This window comes from Dermochelys coriacea, chromosome 4 (assembly GCF_009764565.3).
Source record: "Dermochelys coriacea isolate rDerCor1 chromosome 4, rDerCor1.pri.v4, whole genome shotgun sequence".
NCBI lineage: Eukaryota > Metazoa > Chordata > Testudines > Dermochelyidae > Dermochelys > Dermochelys coriacea.
This window is the reverse complement of record NC_050071.1, coordinates 22,096,463-22,108,642: the sequence shown is the minus strand read 5'-3', so window position 1 is coordinate 22,108,642 and position 12,180 is coordinate 22,096,463.

The window sequence follows — 12,180 nt, the reverse complement described above, 5'->3', positions numbered from 1 at the left end:
TTAAGTACTAATAGGATGAATTTCTAATTTTTGTAAGTATTCTTTAAATTATTCTCTCCCCATTTTGGTTTGTGTTCCTTCCCCCTTGTTGTTAATTGTGTTGAGTATCTGGCCACCATTCATCTATTTAGTGAAGATTGCAGCAAAATAGGCATTAAATACATTGGGCTTCTTGATTTCATGAGTTATTAGCTCTTCCCTGCCAAGTAGAGGACCTACACTTCCCTTCATCTTTCTCCGCTCCTACTGTATTTAAAGAACCCCTTCTTATTGCCTTATGCCTCTTCCTAGATGCAACTCATTTTGTGCCTTAGCCTTTCTGATTTTATTCCTACATCCTTGTGTTCCTTAGCAATCTGTCCATGTTTCCACTGTTTTGTAGGATTCCATTCTGACTTTCTGGTTACTAAAGAGCTCCTGATGGTGCCATGTTGGCTTCTTCCCTATTCTTCCAATCTTTACTTTGCATCGGGATAGTTTGCTCTTGTGTCTTTAATGTTGTCCAAGAAATTGCCAGCTCTCCTGAACTTTTTTTCCCTTTAGATTTTCTTCCCAGGGGATCTTAGCTACTAGTTCTCTGAGTTTGTTCAGGGCTGCTTTTTTGAAGTCCATCCTGACCAAAATTACTATCTACACATACAGTGGAACTGTCATTTGAGTGGCATTTGCTTAAGAGAAGTCTGACCCTCTGTGCATAAAGGTGCTGATTTCTTCAAATTCTTTCTAGACAAGGTCTGAGATATGTAACCTAATACAATTCACTTCAGAGGAAAGACACTGTAATTATTTTTAAGAACACAGAGACTCAGTGCCTGTCCACTTTCTAAGCTAACGTTCCTCGTAACCCTCCTGATCTGTAGAACTATCTATTCTACCTCTAAAACAGTACTAAGGAATAGCTTGGGGAATTCTGGCATCTTTCAATATTCATCTATTTCCTTTTTCTTTTCTACCATCATCTCTATGTAGTCCCCTAGAAAAGCATGTATTTTAATTTCATATCCTCCTAATTAACTCTTCTTGTAATAACTAGGATATGATGGATCAAGACAAGACTATGGCGATAAAGCTCCAAAAACTCCCCAGTGTACTAATTTGGAAATTATGCTAAATGCAAGCACAGAATGGCATGGGAACAGCAAAACCCTTTGAAATGAGGAGCAATTTTACAAGGGCGGTAAAATGGATACTAAGTGTCTTCTTTAGGAAATGTAACTATTTGATAAAATCGTTTTGTGCACACTAACCCTTTAGGATACGCACTATTCAAAAGACAGAACTCAACTGTGCCTCCCTAGGAAAAGCCTCATGAAGGCTACCTTTCTGCTACAATTTTTTAGAGCACAGGGCATTCTACCCCTCCACCCTCAACCCCTCTCTTTGTACTATATACTCTGTATTTACTATTGAGATGCTCCAGCCCAGGGCTGGAGGAGCTGAGCAGGACTTTCCCAGCAACTGCTGCTGTTGGAACCTATCTACTTAGCCAACTCTGCTGCCTCTGCAGTGCACCCTCTCCATGCTTGCTTGCGAAATGCATTATCATGCACACAACCTCTACCTTCATCCCCATGCCTGGCTGCAATGGCAGCTAGTGCTATGGTGCCGTACAGTGGAGTTGGGAGCCTGTTCTCCTGTGAAGATGCATGGGAACAAGTGGCCTTAAAAGGCATTTCTAAATAGAAAAAAAAAGCAAGCCTATGCAGTCATCTGTTCACAGTAAAGGTTACACTGTGGACCTTCAATTGCAAGTCCTATTTTCACAGCCCCTTCAGATTTGCATAGAAAAACAATTTTGATCTCAGAAAATGGTTATTATTTTTCGCCTCTTGTAAAAATACTGGAAAATTGGAAATAAACTGAGCAAACTTTTTTTAAGTTATAGGAGTTACACAGGCACCTTTTTTTAAAGCGTTCTTACAGTTTAATTCTACACCTTAAACTGAAATATCTATGAAAACTCAAGTTTATGTTAGATTTAAAATATATATGCTAGGTGGTGCTATCAGTTCTGTCTCTTATTAAGGCTGCCTGAGACTTCCCCTTATAATTTTCAGTTAATTATAATTTTGCCAAACTTCAACTGTTTGGGCTGAATTTTTCCACACAGGCTGTTTGCCTCAGACAGAATTCTTTTGGAAATTTTCAGCCAAAACAGTTCAGCCAGCAAGGCTAGGGAAAAAATACATTGCCTTGCCTTTAAAAAAATATCTGGCAACCTTTTATTTGAAAAGCTTTTGTACTCCTGTACTTTGGAGTAGAGACTTGAAATTTAGCAGAAGAGGGGTGACTTTTGTACCAGGGATGTGCTTTTGGCTGTTCCTGTGAAAATCCACCAAAATTTGGCTAAGTTGTAACCCTTTGAAAGAAAAGAAAAAATCAGTTCAGCCATGAGATAGAGAGAGACTTCTTAGAGTTTACCAGCGAAAATCTCTGAAGAGCCCATCCTCACTGAGCATGTTCCACTCTCTCATAGCTCTGCCTTGTGACCAGACAGTATGTGTGCCAATCCCAGAGAACAAATGAGCATCCTCCAGCCCATGGCTCTTATCTCCTGGCTACTGTAGGCTGAGCACCAGAACAGAGAATAGATAGCTTGTTTTCCCTGTCATTTCAATGACCCCACTGTTGGCACCCTGCCACAGGCCCAAGTGCTGTGTCTCACTTTCCTCTTTTAGCTATATAAATCAGTCGCCACTTACGCTTTGCCTTCAGGAATCCCTTATTCAGAAGGAACTTTATATTAATTAATAATCAAAAGCTAATATAAAGAAATAGTCTCTGGCTTCTGTTTTCTCCTTTGTGGAATTTTATCCTTCTTCTAGCCTTCTGTAATCAGTAAGTCACCCACAGCCTCTATTGTCTTCCCAGACTCAGCTGCTGTACCCCAACCCATGCTGGGGTTCAGTCTTTACTTGCTCTCTCTGAGGGGTCTCTCTCTCTCCCTGTCAACACACTTCATCTTCCTATTCGCCTCTTTGCTTTAAAGGTGGCCACCAGCCCATTTCCTGGAGCTAACTGCCCACTCTCTCCCTTCCCCTGGGAGTCTGACAGTTCTCTTAGGAATTTTACTGTCAACTCTTGTTTAGGGTTTCACCTACTCTATTTCCTGTGCATTCCTCTGCCCGGAAACACCCGCAGGACATCTCTAGAGAGAACTCCTCTAGTAGTGTAACTTCCTTTTTATAAAAGAAAAGGAGTACTTGTGGCACCTTAGAGACTAACAAATTTATTTGAGCATGAGCTTTCATGAGCTACAGCTTCATCGGAGGCATTCAGTGGAAAATACAGTGAGGAGATTTATATACACAGAGAACATGAAACAATGGGTGTTACCATACACACTTAACGAGAGCGATCAGGTAAGGTGAGCTATTACCAGCAGGAAAGCGGGGGAGGGGGGAGGGGGACCTTTTGTAGTGATAATGAAGGTGGACCATTTCCAGCAGTTGACAAGAATGTCTGAGGAACGGGGGGGGGGGGGGGGGGGGGGAGGGAGAAAAGGGAGGAACAAACATGGGGAAATAGCAACTGTCTGCTTCCAGGTATTTCCTACAAAGGTCATCATGGGACAGTTAGGCCCTGATCCTTCCTGAAGGGCCTCATGACATACCCGGGCAGTGTGAAGGAGGAAACCACTTGACTCTAATGTACAGGGGAACAGCATTAAACTGGGGACAGGGGAAAGGGAAAAGAATAGACTAGAACAAGGGGTCTGGTGAGAAACTGGGACTGGGAACAGTCTGGATAGGCAAGGAGAAGGATGTGAATTAGGAGAGGAGTATGGGACTGGGAGCTGGTGAGGAAGAAGGTGGAGAAGAAGGGGACAATTCTGAGGGGCAAAGGAATGCTGAGATCAGAGGAGGATATAGAATAGAGCTATTAGCATTGTCTGTCATTACTGACAGATTCTGTATCACCAAAGCCAATGTATAGTATCATCATCATCATCATCAAGAATTTGTAATTTAAAATTTTTTCCTGACAAGAGGATTAGGGTAGGGAAACTTCCTAAATGTCCAGATGCCTGCGAGTTGTGAACCTCAGGGGAAAAAAAGTTGATGATGCTCTGAATGGTCTCTGTTCTTCCCTTGGTCCATGTTGCTCATTATCTCCCTAGAGAAAAGAAGCCTGAGGTTCCAGGTCTGCATTCCCACCCAACAAATCCACTCCATGTGAGGCACCTAGGCTCTTTGGGAACAGTCACAAAATTTAGACTCTCAGGCCACAAAAACCATGCATGCCTCCAAGCCATGTGCCTGTCCATGCTGAGTTTGGTGTGAGCATGGACCTGAGTTTTTGACTGGGAGTTGGGAAGGAGAGAGATGTGGGAGGGACAGGCACCCTTTATCCCATTCTTTTTGTTTTATGTAGAGAAGTTTTTAAGGGCTGAAGTCTTTCCATTGCATAAAATGTTTTACCACCATCTTTAGGCACTGAAAATAGTTCAGCGCCTTACACTTTATGCCCATAACATTTTATGTGACTAAATGACTTGAGCGCAAGGACAAACAAGCAGCCTGTAGAGAAGAGCTCTGCATTGGCTCAGAATAGTAGAAGTTTAGGGGTGGCCCCAAAACTCAATCATCAATATAAAAGGGCACAAAATACAACAACCGCTACATCCGCCTATAGACTGGGGCAGTGGTATCTTTGCCAAAACAACATTTTATTTCACTTACTGTTTCTCCTGGCCTCCGTCAGTCCACACCCTGCTGCAACCAAGCTAATGAAGGAGGGGAAGCCAAGTAAAAAATGTCTGTCTGGATCAACTTCTCGCTGTAGGGAGTATGTAACATTCTCAGACCAGAAATACAATATATACCGACACAGTTACTGACACATAGCTTTAACAGTCATCTTTGCAACTACAAGAGACTGCCCATAGATACAGTCTCTAATAATCTGTGTATAGGGAGCACTTAGAATAGAGACAAAGCATTACATTATTAGAGAGAGACAAAAAGTTGTGGAAATAAATTAGTCCATACTGGAACTGATTCTTCAGAACAGGGTGTCCTGAGTACTTTGCTTCTGATATTGTCCAGGATATGTTTGCTGAAATCTCTCTCTGGTGTTGACAATGCAGTAGGAATTAATTAGCGAACAGTCAAGTATGTACTAGAGAAATCTCACCGTTTTCCCATCCCCTCCTCCACTTTGGACCTAAAACTCACAGACATTCCCTGCTAATTACATTGGGCGGATTACTTGAGCGCCACTGTAAGCTGCATGAAAATGATAACACTTGACTGGGAGATGAGTGAAAAGAATCTGACCTTCTTAGTCAAGGTCATTGATAGTGTAATTTTTCTGAAGAGCTAGAAGTAAAGATCTCATGAGCCATCAAGATACACAGGCTGTTCAGTACAGTGAAATGACAGTGAGTGTTGGAGGGCACAATAAATCCAATTTAAAAAAAAAATATATTATGTAGGCTAAACTCCAAGGGCCAGTGACCAGCCTGAACAGTCAGGCTTTGTGCTGGGGAGGTGTGTCAAATGAAAGCAGGGAAAGGATTAAAGCTTGGAACAACATATGCCAGGCCTTTCCCACAGAGGGGGACCAAAATAGGAAAATGTATACAACAGTCGATTCCCTGCCCCACCTTTCCTCTGCACTATGCACGCCCTGCTCCTTCACAACTTGTTGCAGGCTACTGCAAAGCAATCGTCTATCCCATGCAAAGTGTGTACCCTCCTTACACAGCACCCCAATAATCATGTTCCCCCACTGTGCAGTAGAACCTTTTCAATTGTGTTGCAAAGGGCCTTTGGCAGGGAATGAATTTTTTCCTTACCACTTAAAAGACATCAGTGTGTTGCATTTTTGCTGTAAAAAAAAGATTGTGTTGTAAAGAAACTCTGTAAGAGGTTGTGGAATTTTCTGGAGAACTTCAAATCTATGTTGCAATCTTTGATGTTCTATCACAGTCTGACTGGCTGGCTGAGATGGGCCATGTGACTATTAATCATTTCGCGTATATAGTGCTATGTGCTGTTCAATATCTTGGCCACTAGAGACTATTGATTGGCTACCAATTGCCTGAATAAGGTCACATAAGCCTGGCATTTGTAATGCAGAGAACACTAGATGTGAACTTTAGGAAAATTTGGTTATGGGTCAGAATCCATCCAAACGCTCTTGCTGGGGCTCATCTCCAGTTTTGCATTTCACAGGATGAAGCATTTCATCTTTTTTATTAAAATGACTAACCTACTGTTGCTTTGTGTACCTCTAAGCTACAACAGGGATCTGATGAGATGCAGTCATCAGCATCTTCAAGGTTGCCAAAGATCTGTCACCAGGGTCTGCGGCGGTGTTGTGGCAGCTGGTGAATCTGGTTAAAACTTTCAAAGGGACCCAAAGAAGTTAGGTGCCCAACTCCAATTGAAATTCATACGTACGCAAACCCACTCACACACATCACATGTATTGAGATAAATCTCTATGTATCATACAGAAAATGTAACCAAAGAACTCCAATTACCACATTGTTAATGGGAGTTATGTGACTATGCTCTCCACATCATGCTGATCATTTGTTTGCTTCTAATTGTCACAGTTTTCTTTGGAGTTAATACGCCATTTAGACCTAATTCTGAATTTGGATTGGCTGACTTTGCTTTTCTGAGATAGTTTTTAGGTCAGACTTGCTTCTCTCCTACATGCCAAACCAAGGCCAGGAGGTACAAGGGGCTAGATTTTTAATGGAATTAACCTAAAAGTGCAGATAGGCACCTAAATACCCTTAAAAATCTGTTCAAGGAACTTTTCCCTCCATTTTTTGTCCATGGGCAAGAGTCAGATGCATTCCTGGTCATTCAGCTTCCCGTGCACACGGACTAGAATGGGCAGTGTATCTAGACTCCCCAAAGGGCAGCAGTGGGGCCGTGATGGAGCCACCACTTATACACCTGCTAACGGAGCAGAGGCAAAGCAGAGATGAACTTTGTAGGGTGGTGGATCTTCCCCAGCAGTCTTAGCCAAATTTGCCAAATTACTCTTCTAGAGTATTCTCAGTGCATTATCCCAATTAAAGAGAAGTCACCTGCTCTGGTTCTGTTTGGGACAGCTGATGAAGCGAGTCTGTGTAGGTTTACTGTGGAGCCTAAAGTTCAGAGGGAATTGCTCTGACCCTCTCAACAAACACTGTGTTGGAAGAAATCTCAGTCCTCAGTGAATCCCTGAATTTAAAAAAGCCGTAATCTGTATTCAAAAGGAAATTATTTATGCATGTACAGTAGACAAGACAAAATGCGAAGTTTCACTGAACTTCAGGCTGGCTGTACTTATTTTCCCCTGGAGCTGTACAAATAAATTTCAGCATGACAATGAAAAGCAAGCTACATCATATGGATTCCTCTAAAATCCCTACATGGATTTACACTGTGTAGAAAATACGTCTAGAACAACACGTTTTGGTACCACCAACATTAAATATTGTGACACTTACGTAGAGCTATATTTACAAACATATGACCAAATCCTGTGGATTATTCTGTGTGACAGGCAGGAAATTATATATCCACCACACAGGATTCGCATCACAATGGAAAGGAAAAGCAGCTGGAGAAAAAGCAGCAAGCGGAAGTCCATGGACAACTAAGGAGTGAAAGGCTTTGGAAAGAATCACCTCTTCAAGAGAGTGCCATGGGGTTTGGAAAGATCAGCTTGGACTGAAAAGAAGGGCTATGTCTCTGTGAAGAGCATTGGTGCTGACAGAGTTTGGGAAAGCAAAAGGAACATTTCCTATTGTTCAGACTGCATCAAAATGAATGAGTGCCTGCTGGCAAAATTGGTGAAAAATTAATCACATTTCTGCAGTTTCATGAAAACACTGAACATTTCACAGCTTTGCTTCTAATTGGAAGTGAAAATGGAAAGGCTCTTTTTCTTTTTGTCAAATGGGAAGGTATTATCTTTCCACCCCCAGAGGGAAATACACGAGGGTTCCTCCCCTGGCCAGAATTTTAGGATAGATTGTTACTACACACCCACATAGCACAGAAAGGCTGAGGAAGAGTCTCTCTTATACCCCACTGTGGACAATATGGACCTGGGGGCCAGGCACACTAAAATGTAAGATTCCCCTACAGCAGGGGGGTGGTTAGTGGGCAGGGAGGGGTGGAACCTTGGTCCTGCTCCTAATGCAGCAGCCATTATGGTTGAGCCTGTGCAGGGGTTTTGTAATCTGCTGCTGGTATAGGCTAGCAGCAAATTACCACCTCTCTCCCGGGGCAAAGAAGCAGCAGAGATTGTGCCTGAGAGGGTATGTCTGAGGGGCAATGCCTCCCGGGGCTACTGTTGGAGTGGTGCAGCTTATGCACTCCACTGGCTTGGAGCAGCGCCTAAAGAAAGAGATGCTTTAACTCATAGAAAAAAAACACAGTTGCCGCCCCACTGACCTTTCAATCACTGCTAAGAAGAGCCCGAAAGTTGTTGTTAACGCAGAAAGCAGACTGAATCAACACAAGATTGAGATCCAGAAAGGCCCATCTTAAACACCACTGAATCACCTGACAGTTTCGCCCTTAAGCAGAATGATCATCACTATTAAATAGGAATCAGTGCCATTAAATATCATTGGGCTTAAATCATTTCCCTGGGAGACGTTTGTTCCAGTTTGGGAACAGATTTGAATGTATGTCTGTAGAAAAGACATTGCCTTATTCAGCAAGCAGAGCAATGTACTGCTGAGGGCAAGCAAGGGTGGCAGAATCTGGCCATAAGTACAGTGTATTGTAGTTCAGTTGCATCATGTTCTGGTGTAACTTGGTGTAGCTTCATTGACTTCAATGAGGCTACACTGATTTACACCAGCTGAGGGTCTGTTTCCTTGATCCCACCTACAAGAAACTTCTTCCAACATACATTTGTGATTAATAACACATTTAAGCAAATCTGACATTAAAATCAATCACTTTACTGTAACCCTATACTGAGTTACTATGGTGTTTGTTGTGTTTATTTCTCTAATATATTGCCATTGCTTTCTTTAGAATGGTAGTGCTATTATACTACTAGGATATCTTTACACTAGATTACTCACTCTTCTATTGCTCAAGTGCTTTCACATACATAACAAATCCGCAGAAGTCCAAAAATGCCCCAGAAAATATGAAAGAGAATGTGCAGACCCAAAGCACCAAGGGTACCAGAGTGCCCCAGAAAACAGGGGTCTTTGCAAATTACATCCTTCTTGGTATACCAAGCCCTGCAGTTTCTGCTCCCTGCAGAACCACTGAAGATGGCTTAAGCTTTACAAAGAATTGGCCAAAGTCAGAGATAAGGCCAGCGTTGCATTTCTATCTTCTTGCCTTGGTGATAGAACTTTAACAGGATGCTGAAATCCACCACAGGACTAGATATTGGTCCCAATATCTGCTCAGAAAAATAACTATAGACAACTTCTTCCTCCTCTTAACCAAAATCCAAAAGGACAAATGGCAAATATGCTTCTTTCTTCATCACCTAATTACCCTGATCCCTGGTTACAGGCTATTGGCTTCCATCTAGAAACTGTGATAAGGAAGCAGACACTGTGGGCGCTTTGGCCCGCCTATAAAGTATTGTACTGTCAGATCCAGTCCATCACAGGAACTTCTTGGTTCCTCATCAGGGGACACACTAATTTCAACATAGACTAAAGAATTTTCTGTGTTACTGTACCAGCTCTTATGAAAATGGATGTATTCTAGTCTGTGCAAACCTCCCTTTGGCTTAATCCTCATTTGTGATCAGGCAAATTTCCTTTTCCCTACCTCTCATGTGGAATGCATATCTTTAATTACATTTTGCTACACAATAAGCATAAGTCATCCATTTTTGCAGATGTGACAATCCAACTTAAAAAGTATTATACAATCAGGCTTGTAGCTAGGCAGAATAAAGGCTGCAGAGAAGAAAAAAAATCTAAATGGAGAGTCCAGGAATCCCTTCTCTGGGGGAAGTGTGAAAATGCCACATTTGTTTTCCTGCATTCTAGAAGATTCTAGATGGATTTTACATGAACAACAAGAACAAAAAAAGGAGCTTCACCTCTGATTTCTTTGCAATTCTCGAATAGCTTGCCTGTGGAAAATTATATTAAGTCACAAAAATATAAAGCATGGACCCAGACTCCAACCGTATGCATGTAGTTTGCATTGAGAAAGAATCAAAATTAGTTCAAAATGTTATTTCCTTTCTCTCCCCTTTTATCTGTCTTGCTTTTTAAATGCTTCAGGACAGAGACCATCTCTTGCTATGCATCTGTACAGATCCCAGCACAATGGAGTCAATACTTGTCAGGGGTCTCGATGTGCTGTTGTACTGCAATTAAAAATAATAAAAGGAAAACCAAGCTCCACACTGTATAATGCTGAATCCTGGTACTAGGAAAATCAAGCTCTCTACCTACTTTGGATTTATGGGAACGGAGGCGGCTTCTGAGGGCAGCAATAGCAGCCAAAGGAATTGTATCGATCAACTTGGGAAACAAAAACTATACCACACATTGATTTACGGACTATTGCACTCCTGAACGAAGTGAGATGTCAGAAAACTGCTTTACTTGTACTAAAGTAATGCAAATCCCACTCTCTCATATGGAAACTGTTTCTGGAGTTACACAGTGAATTAATGCCATCTGGGTTTCCCCATCCCATATGCTCCTGGTTGCTATTTGTGTAGGATTTGGGATAAACAGTAACATCCAGGATGTTGCTTTGTTTGGATTTTATTTGCGTCTTTACCCTTCTTTTGCTCTCCTTTGTTACTATCTATTTTTCTCCTTTTCTAGACTCTCTAGTATTATTAGGACATTGGTTTTCTTACGTGATAGAATAACCACCATCATACTAGAGTATGATACTCTTTATAAATACTTCTTTATAAATAATTGATCTGAATTGAATTGTGCCCCTTTTAGTTCATAAATTGTCAGTGCACAGACTGACACTGTCTCAGATTTGAAATTATTCATGAATAAATTCTGAATTATTGGCCAAATAATTCCTGCAAATAAATCCTGCTCTAAAGCATGTGAGCCTTTTGTTGCATGTATTCATTCTTTGAAAATATAAATGAGAGCATGTTGATCAGCTAGACGGTATGTTTCTGTTCACTGACTGGAGGAGCATAACTCTTAGAATCAGATTTCCAGTGTGCGTTTAAAATGGACTTCCTGCAAATATGCTCCAACAGTAGCTTAGGGCCATAATGTGACTGGCTGCACTATGGGTGTGCAAGAGCTAGGGGATGGCAAAGAGAGCCCATGCCCTATTGACACCCCATCCAGCATATGAGCTGCCCTATTGACACCCCATCCATCATATGAGCACAATTGCAGGCCCACTGCTTCCTGTCTGGGTGAGCAAGGGGATTATGCTGCATCCTCAAAGGCGTGTGGCCTCCCACACACTTCCTTGAAGCAGAGTGCTTACTGGAGCTCCCCAAATGCAGCCACATGCCTAAATGGCACGATGGAGCCCTTGAAATTAATGGTTTCTGCCATCATTCCTGCCAGTAAATGTATCCCCTAGAAAATTTCCAGGAATTGGATGCAAAAGGGGTATAAAACTCAACCCAGGAGAATTAATTAAAATACTTCCTACAAATACTGACAGAAATGTTTGTGCAGGATGTAACTTTCCTCACTGTGCAGTTATCTTTGCCATTTTCTGTTATGAAAATTCAGGAACCTTTTACTGAGGAAGGAACACCTGCTTATACTTCATTTTTGTGTGTATGTTGTTTGTAAAAGTTTGTCTCTCTTTAGGAGCAAAGATACAGTCAAGATTTTCATATGGGAGTGCCAGTGATTCTGGGTCCTTCACTTTTTAAGCATGCAACTTAAAGTACAGTACAGGGGCCTGATTTTCAGAAAATACTGAGCAAACACTTTCTGAAAATCAGGCCTTTTTAAGGTGTTTAAAGTTAGGCAGCTGAAAATCAAAGTACCCAAAATCACTTCAGCCCTTTTAAATTGCCAAACCATGTCATGAGTCAAGGCACACAAATAGTGCAAGCCATTTCCATATCTGCCTCAGCGCCTTTATGCTATTAGAACATATGATGGGAAGTCTCTTAAATAAGTGCCTCCTGTTACACGCTCTACTGTATTTCTTTGCTAGATAATTAAGTTAGAAATTTCAGTTTTTTCATGTCTTCACTAAATTAAATTCTGCTCATATTAAT